This window comes from Oryx dammah, unplaced genomic scaffold, assembly GCF_014754425.2.
Source record: "Oryx dammah isolate SB20612 unplaced genomic scaffold, SCBI_Odam_1.1 HiC_scaffold_23, whole genome shotgun sequence".
Lineage (NCBI taxonomy): Eukaryota > Metazoa > Chordata > Mammalia > Artiodactyla > Bovidae > Oryx > Oryx dammah.
In genome coordinates, this window is record NW_024070207.1 from 107,800,767 (window position 1) to 107,819,062 (window position 18,296).

Genomic DNA, 18,296 nt, shown 5'->3' on the forward strand with positions numbered 1-18,296 from the left:
AGGAGAAAAGGAAAGATATAAGCATCTGAATGCAGAGTTCCAAAGAATAGCAAGGAGAGATAAGAAAACCTTCCTCAGCTATCAATGCAAAGAAATAGAGGAAAACAACAGAGTGGGAAAGACTAGAGATCTCTTCAAGAAAATTAGAGATACCAAGGGAACATTTCATGTGAAGATGGACTCGATAAAAGAGAAATGGTATGGACCTAACAGAAGCAGAAGATATTAAAAAGAGATGGCAAGAATACACAGAAGAACCATACAAAAAAGATCTTCATGACCCAGATAATCACAATGGTGTGATCACTCACCTAGAGCCAGACATCCTGGAATGTGAAGTCAAGTGAGCCTTAGAAAGCATCACTATGAACAAAGCTAGTGGAGGTGATGGAATTCCAGTTGAGCTATTTCAAATCCTGGAAGTTGATGCTGTGAAAGTGCTGCACTCAATATGGAAGCAAATTTTGAAAACACAGCAGTGGCCACAGGACTGGAAAAGGTCAGTTTTCATTCCAATCCCAAAGAAAGGCAATGACAAAGAATGCTCAAATGACCGCACAATTGCACTCATCTCACATGCTAGTAAAGTAATGCTCAAAATTCTCCAAGCCAGGCTTCAGCAGTACGTGAACCATGAACTTCCAGATGTTCCAGCTGGTTTTAAAAAAGGCAGAGGAACCAGAGATCAAATTGCCAGCATCTACTGGATCATCGAAAAAGCAAGAGAGTTCCAGAAAAACATCTATTTCTGCTTTATTGACTATGCCAAAGCCTTTGACTGTGTGGATCACAATAAACTGTGGAAAATTCTGAAAGAGATGGGAATACCAGACCACCTGACCTGCCTCTTGAGAAATCTGTATGCAGGTCAGGAAGCAACAGTTAGAACTGGACATGAAACAACAGACTGGTTCCAAAAAGGAAAAAGAATGTGTCAAGGCTGTATATTGTCACCCTGCTTATTTAACTTATATGCAGAATACATCATGAGAAACTCTGGGCTGGAAGAAACACAAGCTGGAATCAAGATTGCCGGGAGAAATATCAGTAACCTCAGATATGCAGATGACACCACCCTTATGGCAGAAAGTGAGGAAGAACTAAAAAGCCTCTTGATGAAAGTGAAAGAGGAGAGTGAAAAAGTTGGCTTAAATCTCAACATTCAGAAAACGAAGATCATGGCATCCGGTCCCACCACTTCATGGGAAATAGATGGAGAAACAGTGTAAGCAGTGTCAGACTTTATTTTTTTGGGCTCCAAAATCACTGCAGATGGTGATTGCAGCCATGAAATTAAAAGACACTTACGCCTTGGAAGGAAATTTATGACCAACCTAGACAGTATATTAAAAAGCAGAGACATTACTTTACCAACAAGTGTCTGTCTAGTCAAGGCTATGTTTTTTCCAATGGTCATTTATGGATGTGAGAGTTGAACTGTGAAGAAAGTTGAGCTCGAAGAATTGATGCTTTTGATCTGTGGTGTTGGAGAAGACTCTTGAGAGCCCCTTGGACTCCAAGGAGATCCAACCAGTCCATTCTGAAGGAGATCAATCCTGGGTGTTCATTGGAAGGCCTGATGCTAAAGCTAAAGCTCCAGTACTTGCCCACCTCATGTAAAGAGTTGACTCATTGGAGAACACTCTGATGCTGGGAGGGATTGGGGGCAGGAAGAGAAGGGGACAACAGAGGATGAGATGGCTGGATGGCATCACTGACTCTATGGAAATGAGTTTGAGTAAACTCCAGGTGTTGGTGATGACAGGGCGGCCTGGCGTGCTGTGATTCAGGGGGTCCCAAAGAGTCAGACACGACTGAGTTACTGAACTCAACTGACTGAACTGAACTGAAGAAATGATATTTATATTTAATATGTGCATATATATATGTGTATATATATATAAGGAATATATATATATATATATATATATATGTTATATAAGGAATTTTCTCATTCAGTTATAGAGGTTGAGAAGTCCCAAGATCTGCATTTGGCAAACTGGAGACTCAGAATAACCAATGGTACAGGTTCTAGTATGTGTTCAGGAGAATGTCAGTGTCCCAGCTCATCAACAGTCGGCCAAGAAGAATATATTCTCCTTTATTTGCCCTTTTGCTCTATTCAGGCCTCCCACAGGTTGAATGAGGTCTGTCCACATTGAGGAGGGCAGTCTTCTTTACTAAGTCTACCAATTCAAATGCTAATTTCATCTGGATGCACTCTCACAAACACACCTAGAATAATGTTTATCTTGGCACTCTGTGGCCTAGTCAAGCTGACACATAAAATAAATCATGATATTACTCAATTAGACTTTTATTCCCAGCACTCCACCAAAACCACTTCTTGAAAGTTGCTGCTGACCTCCATGTTACCATCCTAGTGATTAATTCTCAGTTCTCATTCTTCAAATCAGTCACAGTTTATTGAAACACTCAAATTCACCTCAGGTATTCCAAATTCTTGGATTTTTTTTCCCCTAATAGGCTGCTCCGTCTCAGTCTCTTTGAAAGTTCCTCTTTATTATCCCTATCTTTAAACTTTAAAGTGTCCTGGAGCTTAATCCCTTGACTTCTTGTCTTTTCTTTTATACACCCCTTCTGTTAGCGAACTCATCTAGCTTTAAGTAAAAGCTCTGTGCCAGTGACTACATACTGTTTTTCCTACCACCCTGGCTTCTTCCCTGAACTCCAGCACTGTCGTTGACATCACCTGCCTATACTAACACCAAACTTTTGATTTATAATTGACTGAACTTAATCCATGTTATGTGCTATCTGACATCTCCATTCTACGAGTAGTTTTAAGGGGGAAAAGCTTGAAATGATTTTGTCTTACTCCTTTATCCTTCATATTTCACAGCAAATCCAGGAGTAAATCCTGTTGACACTAACTTTGAAATATATCCAAGTTTTGACCACTTATTATTCTCTTCACTGAAAAAAGCCATGATCATCTTTTCGTTTGACTTCAATTAGAGCCTCCTGATTTGACTACTTTTTAAAACAGCTTTATTGAAATGTATTTTACATATCATAAGATTAATAATTTTCACATGTACAATTCAATGATTATATAACTTTTCTGAGCAGTAAAACCACCACAGTATAACAGTTTTAAAATATTATCATCCTCTTCATTTTAAGATAAGATCCGTCATGCTTATTCCCCATTCCCAACCCTAGCTCTAGAAACCACTTTTCTTTTTATATCTGTGGCATTTCAAATAAATAGAATGATAGAATATATACTCTCTTCTGTCTAGTTTCTTTCACTTAGCATAATATTTTTTATATAAATTTATTTATTTTAATTGAAGGTTAATTACTTTACAATATTGTATTGGTTTTGCCATACACTGACATGAATCCATCACGGGTGTACAAGTGTTCCCCATCCTGAAGCCCCCTCCCACCTCCCTCGCCATCCCATCCCTCTGGGTCATCCCAGTGCACCAGCCCCTAGCACCCTGTCTCATGCATCAAACCTGGACTGGCGATCCATTTCACATATGATAATATACATGTTTTAATGCCATTCTCCCAAATCATCTCACCCTCGCCCTCTCCCATAGAGTCCAAAAGACTGTCCTATACATCTGTTTCTCTTTTGCTATCTTGCATACGTGGTTATCATTACCATCTTTCTAAATTCCATATATATGCATTATTATACTGTATTGGTATTTTTCTTTCTGGCTTACTTCACTCTGTATAATAGACTCCAGTTTCATCCACCTCATTAGAACTGATTCAAATGTATTCTTTTTAATGGGTGAGTAATATTCCATTGTGTATATGTACCACAGCTTTCTTATCCATTCGTCTGCTGATGGGCATCTAGGTTGCTTCCATGTCCTGGCTATTATAAACAGGGCTGCGATGAACATTGGGGTACACGTGTCTCTTTCAATTCTGGTTTCCTCAGTATGTATGCCCAGCAGTGGGATTGCTGGGTCATATGGCAGTTCTATTTCCAGTTTTTTAAGGAATCGCCACACTGTTCTCTATAGTGGCTGTACTAGTTTGCATTCCCACCATTAGTGTAAGAGGGTTCCCTTTTCTCCACACCCTCTCCAGCATTTATTGTTTGCAGACTTTTGGATAGCAGCCATTCTGACTGGTATGAAATGGTACCTCTTTGTGGTTTTGATTTGCATTTCTCTGATAATGAGTGATGTTGAGCATCTTTTCATGTGTTTGTTAGCCATCTGTATGTCTTCTTTGGAGAAATGCCTGTTTAGTTCTTTGGCCCATTTTTTGATTGGGTCGTTTATTTTTTTAGAATTGAGCTGCAGGAGTTGCTTGTATATTTTTGAGATTAATTCTTTGTCAGTTGCTTCATTTGCTATTATTTTCTCCCATTCTGAAGGCTGTGTTTTCACCTTGCTTATAGTTTCCATTGTTGTGCAGAATCTTTTAAGTTTAATTAGGTCCCATTTGTTTATTTTTGCTTTTATTTCCAATACTCTGGGAGGTGGGTCATAGAGGATCCTGCTGTGATTTATGTTGGAGAGTGTTTTGCCTATGTTTTCCTCTTGGAGTTTTATAGTTTCTGGTCTTACATTTAGATCTTTAATCCGTTTTGAGTTTATCTTTGTGCATGGTGTTAGAAAGTGTTCTAGTTTCATTCTTTCACAAGTGGTTGACCGGTTTTCCCAGCACCACTTGCTAAAGAGTTGTCTTTTCTTCATTGTATAGTCTTGCCTCCTTTGTCGAAGATAAGGTGTCCATAGGTGTGTGGATTTATCTCTGGGCTTTCTATTTTGTTCCATTGATCTATATTTCGGTCTTTGTGCCAGTACCATACTGTCTTGATGACTGTAGCTTTGTAGTAGATTCTGAAGTCAGGCAGGTTGATTCCTCCAGTTCCATTCTTTTTTCTCAAGTTTGCTTTGGCTATTCGAGGTTTTTTTGTATTTCCATACAAATTGTGATATTATTTGTCCTAGTTCTGTGAAAAATACCATTGGTAGCTTGACAGGGATTGCATTGCATCTATAGATTACTTTGGGTAGTATACTCATTTTCAGTATACTGATTCTTCCAATCCATGAACACAGATTTAGGGGAAATGTTTTCAATTTTTCACCATTGAGGATAATGTTTGCTGTGGGTTTGTTATATATAGCTTTTATTATGTTGAGGTATGTTCCTTCTAGTCCTGCTTTCTGGAGAGATTTTATCATAAATTGATGTTGCATTTTGTCAAAGACTTTCTCTTCATCTATTGAGATAATCACATGGTTTTTATTTTTCAGTTTGTTAATGTGGTGTAGTATGTTGATTGATTTGCAGATATTGAAGAATCCTTGCATCCCTGGGATAAAGCTCACTTGGTCATGATGTATGATCTTTTAAATATGTTGTTGGATTCTGTTTGCTAGAATTTTGTTAAGGATTTTTGCATCTATGTTCTTCAGTGATATTGACCTGTAGTTTTCTTTTTTGGTGGCATCTTAGTCAGATTTTGGTATTACGGTGATGGTGGCTTCATAGAATGAGTTTGAAAGTTTACCCTCCTCTGCAATATTCTGGAAGAGTTTGAGTAGGATAGGTGTTAGCTCTTCTCTACATTTTTGATAGAATTCAGCTGTGAAGCTGTCTGGTCCTGGGCTTTTGTTTGCTGGAAGATTTCTGATTACAGTTTCAATTTCCATGCTTGTGATGGGTCTGTTAAGATTTTCTATTTCTTCCTGGTTCAGTTTTGGAAAGTTATATTTTTCTAAGAGTTTGTCCATTTCTTCCAAGTTGTCCATTTTATTGGCATATAGTTGCTGATAGTAGCCTCTTATGATCCTTTGCATTTCTGTGTTGTCTGTTGTGATCTCTCCATTTTCATTTCTAATTTTGTTGATTTGATTCTTCTCCCTTTGTTTCCTGATGAGTCTGGCTAATGGTTTGTCAATTTTATTTATCTTCTCAAAGAATCATCTTTTGGTTTGTTGATTTTTGCTACGGTCTCTTTTGTTTCTTTTGCATTTATTTCTGCCCTAATTTTTAAGATTTCTTTCCTTCTACTAACCCTGGGATTCTTCATTTCTTCCTTTTCTAGTTGCTTTAGGTGTAGAGTTAGGTTATTTATTTGACTTTTTTCTTGTTTCTGAATTAGCCTATTGCTATGAACCTTCCCCTTAGCAGTGCTTTTACAGTGTCCCATAGGTTCTGGGTTGTTTTGTTTTCATTTTCATTTATTTCTATACATATTTTGATTTCTTCTGCGATTTGTTGGTTATTCAGCAGTGTGTTGTTCAGCCTCCATATGTTGGAATTTTTAATAGTTTTTCTCCTGTAATTGACATCTACTTAGCATAATATTTTTGAGGTTCATCCCTGACATAACATATTTCAGTAGTTTGTTCCTTTCTATTGCTGTAGAGTATTTCATTGTATGGATATAATACATTTCTGTCTATGCTTTATATAAGCTGATGAATGCTTACATCGTTTCTAGTTTGGGGCTATTGTGAATAATTCTTTATGAACTTTGATGTGTAGGTCTTTTTGTGTACATGTTTTTATTTCCCCTAAATAGGTATCCAGTAGTAGAATTTCTGGATCATATGGTAGTTGCATGTTTAACTTTCGATGGCAACCTTGTTTTCCAAAGTGGCTGCACCATTTCACATTTCCACCAGCAGTGTATGAGGGTTACTGCCTTCCTATATCCTTTCTTGTCTATACCGATCATTTTAGTGCATGCAGAATGGTATCTTATTGTGGTTTTAATTTGCATGTCCTTAGTGATTAATGAGGGGCTTCCCTGGTGGCACAGTGGTAAAAAAAATTTGCTGGTCAATTCAGGAGACACAGGAGATGCAGATTTGATCCCTGTGCAGGGAAGAGTCCCTGGAGAAGGAAATGGCAACCCACTCCAGTATTCTTGCTGGGAAATCCCATGGACAGAGGAGCTTGGCAGGCTGCACTCCATGGGGTTACAAAGAATCAGACATTACTTAGCAACTAAACAACAGTGACCAATAATCTTTAGCATCTTTTCATGTGCTTGTTAGCCATTCATCATTCTTCTTTGATAAAATGTTTATTCCTATTTTTTCCTTTTTTTAAATTGAGTTGTTTCTCTTCTTATTGAGGTGTCAAGGGTTTTTTTTTTTTAAATATATAAATTCTGGACACATATCTCATATTGCATATGTGTTTGTCAATATTATCTGCCAATTTCTCCTTCATCTTTTCATTTCTTAATGTTGCATATTGAAGTGCAAAATTTTTTAATTTTAATGAGGTTCAGCTTATCAAATTTTTTCTTTCAGGGTCCAAACTTTAGTGTTACAGATAAGAAGTCTTTGCTTAGTTCTAGGTCCCAAAGATCTCCTGTGTTTCCACCTAGAGTTTTAATTTATTTAGCTCTTACATTTAAGTCTCTGATCCAGTGTGAATTATTTTTTGTATATAGTGTCACATTCCCTGCTCCATCTTTATTCATGCACATGCTGTAATCAATACCAAGAAAATGGTCATTTAAAATTTTAAGTCACATTATATGCCTCCTTCCTCTAATGGCTTCACATCTCATTCCAAGGGATATACAAAGTCCTAAAGTGTTGAATCTCCTACCTTTTGATATGTCTTTTTAACTTGTGTGGTTTGCTCCAGGATTACAGGCTTCATTGCTATTTCTCAGAGTCTAATATCTCTACCTCACAGTGTCTGCTCATGCTGCTTTATCTGCTTTATCAGGAATTTCTGTCATCTCCTCATAGGCATCTTCCCCAACTATACTCTTTATAAACAAGTGCTCTGTGTCATATTCCCTGGTGGCTCAGATGGTAAAGAATCTGCCTGCAATGCAGGAGACCCAGGTTTGATTCCTGGGTCAGGAAGATCCCATGGAGCAGGAAGTGGCAACTCACTCCAGTATTCTTGCCTGGAGAAGTCCATGGAAAGAGGAGCCTGGCAGGCTACCGTATACGGGGTCACAAAGCATTGGACACGACTGAAGGATTAATGCTGCATTTTGGACTACTGCATGTCGTATTCTGTGTCCTCTTTTCGTATTTCCTTCATGGCCTTTAGTCTCTCCCAATACAATATAGGTATATTTATTAATGTGGGTGTGTTTGTTTATATGTTGTCAGCTTACCCCCATTAAAGCTCCGTAAGGTCAGAGACATTTTTCTTTTTCCCATGATGTTATCTCTATTACCTAGAAGAATGCCTGACACATAGTAAAAATATTTGTGGATAAAAAATATGAATGACTCATGGTCCTTATCTTTGCTTCCAAGAAGATGTCCAGGAGTGGTATGTGAGTCCAAGTATGCTGATATTCTTGAAGAAAAGTGAAAGTGGAGTAATATGGGGCTTGCTTTGTTTCTACTGATAGACACATCATTATGCAATGTTAACTGTGATAAATGATGATCTGAATGATTTTACAAAATAAAAATCCCATATTGAATTACCTCAGAATCATGTTGATTATAATTATTTAATAATATATTTCAAGTTCTTGCATAAGTATTAGAAAAATATTTTTCAAAATAATTTCTATAAAAATGTTCAATTTAAGTAGACAGATATGTGCATATTATTTGTTAGATGATGTAAACCTTTTCTGACTACCATATCTAGGAATAATTTTTCTCTCTCTTCCCACTTATAGTAATTTGTTTATGCCTACTTTTATGAAAGTTATCATTTGATTATCAATCTTTGCTTGTATTAAAGCCATCTCTGCCACCTCACTCTAAATATATACAAATGGATTATAAACTACTAATGAGCACAATCCATATCTTATCTGTCTTTGTATTTTCCAGAAATACTTTGCATAAATTTCTCACATACATTTTTATCCAATAGTTTTTTTGAAACTTTAGCTAATATGCCAAAATAGGAAACTCATGTTGCCAAGTGAGATTGATTGAACAATATAGAATAATAATGCTGACTGTTTTTATAGACTCATGGAACATATGAGCTCTTTTTATGTTTGAACTAGGCATCTACTCTATTCCATTGCCTTCTGGATCCTGGGTACTGAGAAATGCTGACAGTATATTGCACCTATTACATGACAGCAGCCAAAACAAATATTTTTAAATAAAGCATTTGATAGAAACCATTTTGAATGGTACTTTATTTTATCTGCATTTAATTGTCATTGTTGCTTCATACATGTATAAAGTGAAGTCGCTCAGTCTTGTCCGACTCTGCGACCCCATGGACTGTACCGTCCATGGGATTTTCCAGGCAAGAGTGCTGAAGTGGATTGCCATTTCCTTCTCCAGGGGACCTTCCCGACCCAGGAATTGAACCCGAGTCTCCCGCATTGCAGGCAGACGCTTTACCATGGGAGCCATCAGGGAAGCCCAGCTCCTACATGTATATGAACTAAAAAAATAATGCTATATGTCTGGATATATTTATGTATTTATACTAGGGATCTTACAATGTAAAATGTTAACTTACTCAGATGGAATCTGTGTTTTACAACTATGAAAAGAATGATGGAGGAAGACATGCTTATAGTGCCTAACTGATAAGTTGTGATGCTAGAGTTTTAACATATAGAATCTGAATCCACTGTGTGCCCCTAAGGACAGGAAAGTACTGCTTTCTCTGTGAAAAGCATCCTTTACCTAATCTTTGTGTCTCAGTTTAATTATGTATGTAATGGGTATGTTAATTTAATCTACCTCTTGAATTATGAGGAATTAATGATACTATATATATACTATATATAGTGAATGTGTGAAATCCAATGGAGACAGGTATGCACTCTTGGGGAAAAGTCACCAAGGAGATGAGGTGATCAAGAACTTGCCTGACATCCAACTCACCACTACTGATGCTCAAAGATTACTTCCAGCTAATGGTGTAATTATTTTGAGTACAGGAGCTAAAGTTCCAGGGAACAAATTCCCAGGATGGAATCCTTGTATCTCAGCTGTAAGATTGTTGCCTCTCTACCTTCTGAGAATGATCACTTGGTGACTGATGAGTCAGTACCACTGAGTTCTACCTCATGGGTTGTGCAGTACCCTATGGTACAGTGTGAGGATGGACATTCACATCATATATCATCAATACGAATATTTTTGCAAGAATGCCCTGATGGAAGCCATGTGTCTTATTCTAAAACAACCAGTTTATTGCAACAAATGTCCAGTAAATGCAATAAAATCTCTTGAGACTGGTTCACTTTTCTAATTTGCATAAAGGCACTAGCATAGCATGTACTGTTTCTCCTTTAAGAAAGACCTCAAAAAATATTCTAAGTGTGTGAATAGCGTGTCCTTGGGGGAAGAAAAGTAAATAATATGTGTGTGTTTTATTTTTGTGAGAGATTGTGTGTCTCTCTGACACATGTTATCTCTTGTTGTTAAATTAGTTTTCTATCCTGTCTTGATATTGCCCATGTTTCTGGGACCAAGGTGGTAAATTACATGGAAACTGAAATGTATTCATGAAGTCCAAAAATTCAGTACAGATCAAAACACACATGGAAGATCTAGGCCCAGCTTTAAAGTCCCAGAATATTTTTTTGAAATATGAACCTGCTTGGGTCTCAGGTGCTGCTGCTTTATGTGTCAGATATCCACAACAAAGTTAAAATATACTTTTTTTTAATAGACTGCTATATGAAATAGCAGTTAAGGGCATAGACTCTGGAGCCCAGATCACCTGGATTGAAATCCCATTTTCCTTTCTCAATAGCTCTATGCCTTTGGGCAAATCATTGAAACTTTCTTTGCCTCAATTTCTTCCAGTATAAAATGGAATTGAGACTATTAGTATATTTATAGGTCTACTGTGAGGATTAAATGAATTTATATATGAAAAACATTTGAACAAACCAACCTACTAGCACAACATAATTCTTTGCTGCTTCCATTACTACTACTACTATTAAATAATAATAGCAGTAGTGATTATATTTTTTTGTATGTTCTTTATATCAAGTAAGAAATGCATATGGAAATTTTGTGCTAGAGAGAAAATACTTGTGCCTATGTGAGCATTTTTGCATTCTACAAATTAATGTTACTAACTTACTCACTGATTTTTCATTTACATTGTTTCAAAGTACATTTACAGTACAGTGGGTAGTTGCCCATCTTTGCTAATCTTTTGGACACAGCTTTGGATCTATGTCCATGAAAACTTTCTACAGACCCAAAAAAATATTTCTTACCCTGTCTGTTATAGTTATGACAGTGTTCACTGCTGCTGCTGCTAAGTTGCTTCAGTTGTGTCCGACTCTGTGCGACCCCATAGATGGCAGCCCACCAGGCTCCCCCGTCCCTGGGATTCACTATCAGTGTCCATATCTAAGGCTGATAGAGATATAGATTGACTATAGTGTCCATCTCTTCTATCTTTTTTATCTTATAACAAAATGCATGGGGGGAAAACTAATATTTAAATCGAAAAATTAGAATCTTAGTCTCTGATATGAAGTTTTCAATGTCTAAGTCTGGTCATATCCAAAATTAAAATTCTATTTTTTTAGATTTAAATACTAGTTTTTATTCTATAATGTTTTATAAAGAAAGCAAGAAGAGATGAACACTATACATGTATTCTTAATTCATGAGATAAGTCACACATTTGACAAGAAACTTTTTTACAGGAGCAGTTTTACTTACTAGTTCAATAACTTGGACTGTAGTAGAATGTTCTAGGCAGGGGGAAGAAATTAAAAAAAAAAACCATTTCTTGGTCAGTTTCCCTTATTCTAGCTTTATTTGATACTTCAGGTAAGTGATTTGAAGTGATACTAAATAGAGATTTTAAATTTAACCTAAAACAGCATACTCCAATAAAAATTAATTTAAAAAATAATAATAATGTCAAATAGCACTGCAGTAATTTATTGATGACAAAATTTTATTCAAGACTGTGGACTTCAGGGAATTGTGAACTGGATGGCTCTCATTGTTGATGGCATTGACTTTAATTGCATGCTGCAGTTTTTTTATTTGAATGGCAAAAATATGTGATATAGCTAAGTCACCCAACAAGGAACACTTTTAATTCCTATTAGAAGGTATTCTTTACTTATAACATGATAAAAGGTGATCCACCTGTCAACCTGAGCAATCCAACACTCTGTGTCTTATTTAAACCATTGTTATGTTAGCATGGGCCTTCCCTGATGGCTCAATGGGTAAAGAACCCACCTGCCAGTGTAGGAGACACGGGAGACTCAGTTTGACCCCTGGGTCATGAAGATCCCCGGGAGGAGAACATGACAACCCACTTCAGTATTCTTACCTGAAAAATCCCATGGACAGAGGAGCCTGGGGGGCTACAGTCCATGGAGTCACAAGGAGTTGGACACAACTGAACATGCATGCACATGCACCCTAATCCAGTATAATCTCATTTTAACTTGATTATATCTACACCAATATTATTTCCAAATAAAGTCACATCCTGCACCATGTATAAATAGGCAATAAAGGTATGCCCCTGTCTGGCTGGTTCTTTACCTGCTGTGTTCCTCATTCACCTGCTAAATTACTTATTGCTTTGAATAAATCCTTTTAATCCCTTTACCCTTCTTTTCCTATGATGTAAAATTCAACTATGGATTCAAACTCACTGTGGCTTTGTTTATATTCTAATAGTGCTCAAGTTTGAGGCTTTTACTTTTAAATGATTTCAACTCATCTTTCTGGTTTCTCAATAATTTTTCTATTAATTTGCAATCTCTGTTTGTAGGAGAACATAAAATATTAAAACATGCTTGAAAAAATGTTTTTTCTTACCAACAACTACTAATGTAATATTTATGACACTTTCCAATAGAAATCAATTACTTGAGATCTCAATGATATAAAGAGTAGTCTTTAACTGTTGAAATGACCTCTATTCTGCATCATAGACCTGACCCAAAGTATTCCATGAATATTTTCATGCTCCAAATTTTAATACAACTGGTTTTAGCATCTCTACAACTGTATTAATCTATGTACCAAAGTCTCCCATATCATATTGACATTTAAGACATTTAAGCCATTGGATAAACACAACTTGAAACAGAAGATTGAGTTTCCTTTTGCAGGTCCTTTTATGCTGCCACAGTAAGAATGTTTTATTCTGTCACTAAATCTCAAACTCTTTCCATGAAATAAGTTTAGTACCTTTTTGTTAATATGCCAAGTAATACTGTTTTCTTTGTAACATGGCAATTTCATTTTATTTCAGAACATTTTTAATAAAGTTAAATGCCATGAAAAAGGTATGCAGTCCTTCAGAGTAACTACGATTGATAGCAAAAGTATTTCAGTCATTCAGAGAGAGATAAAATTTAAGAGTTTCTCTGATAAAAGTTGGCATCTCTAGTGCATCTGTCAACTGAACCATGCACATTTATGCTCCATGTTTCTGAAACTTGTCATCAACACATATCAATTATAGGTATTATTAAAGAAAATCGTGTGCTGTACAATTGAAGGTGTTATGGACAGTTTGAACTTTGAAAGAGGAAAGTCATTAGATTTGCAGGGAAGACTCTGAAGATATGACTTAAAAGGATGAAGGAGGTAAGAGAATGAACATGTTACACACTTGACAACTGGCAGTAATTCAAAGAAGATATTGTTGGTTGGGGATTTTAATAATTATAATCTTTGAGTATATTTACAAACTTAACTAGAGAGAAATTAACAGAGATAAAGACTCCAGTCACGAAAGCGAGCCAGCTTAATCTGATGGCCCCTGAGAAAGCAAATGTTAGTGAAGTCAAAAGTAAATGAAGGAGATAATACAATTGGCATGCATGCTACATGCTATGTCACTTCAGTTGTGTCAGACTCTTTGTGACCCCATGGACTGTAGCCTCCAGGCTCCTCTGTCCATGGGATTTCCCAGGCAAGAATACTGGAGTGGGTTGTCATGCCCTCCTCCAGGGGATCTTCTCTACCCGGGGATTGAACCGATGTCTCTTACTATCACATGGTAGTGCCCTTTTCTCTGGGGGGGGAAAAAAAGAGAGAGCATTTTATTTTTTTTAATATAAATATATTTATTTTAATTGGGGGTTAATTACTTTACAATATTGTATTGGTTTTGCCATACATCAACATGAATCCGCCACATTTAAAAACAACTTTAAGAGAGTAAGATGAAAAACTGAAGGAGTTTGCATCTTATGATCTCTATTTTCCCATGGACATTGAAGGTAAATTCATTTACTAACTGGGATCTAGTGCTGAATGAAGGCACAGATGGAGTTTTGGGAAGCTCAAAAATTACTGAACATTTGATTCAAGATTTGAAACATCAAATCTGTTTACATAGCCAGGCATTATGTCCTTTCAACTTGCCTTGTTTGCACTTCTAATACTCACTCCATGGATATGGATTTGACCTTTTAGACTGAATTGGTTTACATTTATGTAGACATAGCTTCAGTTCTTCAAATGTTGTATTTCTTTAATGTTGCCTGTTTCCCCTGCATATTTCAAGCATTTTTCTAACTCACATGTACATTTGTATTAAATATCCAGTTTCTTTATTAGAATAATACCTGTAATTCTGGAATTGCACTTTCCAGTATTGTAGCTACTATCTCCATGTGGCTATTTAAATTTAAAGTTGAAGAAAATTAAAAAGTATTCCCTCATGTTCACTAGTCACATTGTACATGCTCAGTAGCCACATGTGGCTGTTTGCTAACATGTTTAATAGTATAGATATATTTCCATTCTTGCAGAAAGTTCTGTTGAATGCTAGTGGTCTAGAATGATGGCATTCCTACTTGGGCAGTTTTTACTTAAGTAAAGATGATCTGTTATAAGGATGTTTATTGGTGATTTTAAATTCCTGACAAAGTGATTTCTTGTCTCCGTGCTATTCCCAAGTTCATAGATGAAAGAAGTATCTATGCAAAACTAATTAGAAGGTTGAGCCTCTGGAGTCCTAATATTTATGAAACTGTAGTCTTTGACTTGTACTCTTGTACTGGCAATTCAACCCCAACCCTAATTTCATGTTGGAGGAATTTAAATAATTTTTCATCTCACCAGCCTTCCTTTTTGACTCATTCTTGATCCTGAATCCCAGGTAGAGTGAATGAGGTTCTGAATTATTCCTCAGGGCTTTGGCCATACTTTTAAACTCCCTACTGGTTGACAAATGCAAGAAGTGTTGGTTTTCTCTGTTCTTCAGGGAGGGTCATGGTGTTGCAGGAAAAGAGCAGTCCTTAACTAAGGACTTGGGTTTGTTCCCAGTGCCATCAACAAACAAGTTATCCGATTCTTCTGATATTCCATTTTCATCTTTACTGAATTTAATTACAAACTTATCTTTCAGTCTAAAATTTAAAAATACATTTAAAGTAAAGCTAAATGATCATCACAGTAACTCTAAATACATATGATGCTACCTATGTGTATACTCTGTACAAAGAGACTTCTACAAACATGTTAAAATTTGTTCTCATAACAACCCCACAAAACAGGTACTCACTCAGTATGTTTTAGTATTTTTTTTATTAATAGAGTCTGTCTCAGTGGTTAGGAAGACTGTATTAGTATATGTTAAGAACCAAAATTCAATATATAATTTTTTTCTAATACAATAATTAAATATGAATATTTAAGGATGACTTTCAACCAGGTCATGGATAAGGCCAGATTTCTTTCATCTGGTTGTTCTACCATGGCTAGGGACTCAGAGATATTTGCCACAGCCAGAAAATAAAAAGAAAGGGTAGAGAATGTACATTGACTACTTACACTCTTTGACCTAGAAGGGCACAGATCACTTCCATTCACTTGCCTCTAATGAGAACTAGTCTTACGGACTCAGATGCAAAGGATGCTGGGAAATGTAGCCTCTGGCCAGGCAGTCATTGCTCAATAATCAACCCTTTGCTAGAAAGAGAAGTGTAAATCTAATTATCTCCTTACTATGTGACCATAACTTTAATGTACTTGGACTTTATTTTCCTATTTTCTGTAATGGATTAAATAATCTTATCTCATAAGTATTAAATGAATGTAAACTATTAAGTTCAGGGCTCAAATATAATAAGCACTCAATAAGTAGTAGCTCATTAATTCATTGCCATCCTCCTTGATAAGCTACAAAATATTCTGGTCCCTGCCAGATAGCCGCCTCTTTGATTCTGGCCATTTCTTTATCTACTCCAACAACCAAACTATTTAGAGGGACTTTATCATGGCTGCTGGCTTTCCATTATGCTGAACACCTCTGTGCATGGTCCCTGAATATCACTTTGCCTTTAATTACCCACCACTGAGCTATGCTTATTTACTGAAATTTCTGTTTTTATTTTATTTATTTTCTTTTTTATCTTCAGCTCCCAATGCCAAACGCACATGTTTTTTGCACTTACTGAAAATTGTGCTTTTCCCAGAAGTGGATGCTTTCACTGTTGCTGAAATTGAGGGCATGTCTCTATGGGCAGTTTACATGTTTAATTACAAAAATTACATGTTTAATTCAGGCCTTTGTCAGATTGGCCTATGCTGTATGTGTACCATCAGAGTACACCTCTTTAGTGGTGAGCAACCAAATAGGCTGCATGAAACCAGATGATATGTACAGAAGAAATAATGTGTATATTAATCTTCTTGTTTTCTGCATTCCTTTTTAGTTCATCTTCCTTGGGTATGAATATGTGTGTGCATCTGTGTGCATGTTGGATAAAGAAAGAGACAGTGTGTGTGTATGTGTGTGTTTATTTTGTAGGTGGAAGGTGGGAAGGAACAAGTTTATACAATGTAAACCTATTTTTGTCTTTAGGAGATCTGGATAAGAAGGAGGAGTTAGGAAGATTTCACTGGTAATAGTCAAAGTGAATAGACCAGTGGTTTGGGATGAAAAAAAAAATACAGGATTTTTTCTTATCTTCCAGAGTTAGGAATACTCTATGTCTTCAAGAAACATAGAGTAATATTTCAAAATGCAAGTGTTGCTTAAAACACATTACAAAATAATATATTAGACCAAGATGTGAAAATATTAACTATAACAGAGAAACATTCACAGAGGAATCTTACTCTTCTTAACCCTATAAGTGAGTGAGTGAAAGCCACTCAGTTGTGTCTGACTCTTTGTGACCCCATAGACTATAGAGTCCATGGAATTCTCCAGGTCAGAATACTGGAGTGGGTAGCCTTTCCCTTCACTAGAGTATCTTCCCAACCCAGGGATTGAACCCAGGTCTCCCACACTGCAGGTGAATTCTTTACCAGCTGAGTCACAAGGGAAGCCCAAGAATACTGGAGTGGGTAGCCTATCCCCTCTCCAGAGGATCTTCCTGACCCAGGAATCGAACCAGGGTCTTCCACATTGCAGGCGGATTCTTTACCAACTGAACTATCGGGGAAGCCCTCTTAACTCTCTATAAGGAATATTAAATGGTGGATTTGATTAGAGAAAGATTATAAAGAGCATCTTCTTTAGCAACAACTGTGTCTTACCCCCAAAGTAAGTAAGTAAGTAAGTAAAGTCGCTCAGTCGTGTCCGACTCTTTGTGACCCCATGGACTATAGCCTACCAGGCTCCTCCCTCCATGGGATTCTCCAGGCAAGAGTACTGGAGTGGGTTGCCATTTCCTTCTCCAGGGGATCTTCCCAACCCAGGGATCGAACCCGGGTCTCCTGCATTCCAAGCAGGCACTTTAACCTCTGAGCCACCAGGGAAGCCCTACTCCCAAAGTGGGAAGGTTTTATACTTTCAAACCTCAGAGTCATAATAGCTTCACAGAATTTGTTTGAGAGTATTTTCTTTAGCATATTTAGATGCCACACAGCATGTGGGATCTTAGTTCCCCGATCAGGCATCAAACCCATGCTGCCTGCATTGGAGGCATGGAGCCTTAACCACTAGACTGCCAGAGAAGTCCCAGTCAGTCTTTTTAAAGTAATTACATTACCTCAATAAATAATAGAGGGTAGTGGTTGAGAATTGGAAACCAGGAGCCAAAGTGCAGGATCCTTGGGTTCAAAACTCAGCTCTAATTCTTGACTATGTTCTCAGCTCTTGACTTACGTATATTTATTTTTAACTAATTAATTTGAAGTTTTATTTAGTTTTTAGATTTATGTTTCAATTTTCTTACCTAGACAATTAGGATGATTTTTTTTTTACCAACACCAAAGTGTTATTACAAGGATAAATAACATTTAAAGCATTACAAACAGTGCTTGTCATATAGTAAACGCTTGATAACTGCTACTACAATTTGCTATTTCCATTTTAAAATAAACTTTTCTACAATGGTAGGTGAAATGGAACAATCTGACGAGACCACGTTTGCCCATGATGCCCATTTGTCAAAGGTGCATCAA

General features: G+C 36.7%; 1 non-coding gene across 1 annotated transcript; it reads right to left on the reverse strand.

Annotated features, from left to right (window-relative positions):
• Positions 1-17,576: 17,576 nt before the first annotated feature.
• TRNAS-GGA lies at positions 17,577-17,648 on the reverse strand. The gene has a single exon. It is a non-coding gene; the product is annotated as a tRNA-Ser (tRNA).
• Between the last annotated feature and the right edge of the window lie 648 nt (positions 17,649-18,296).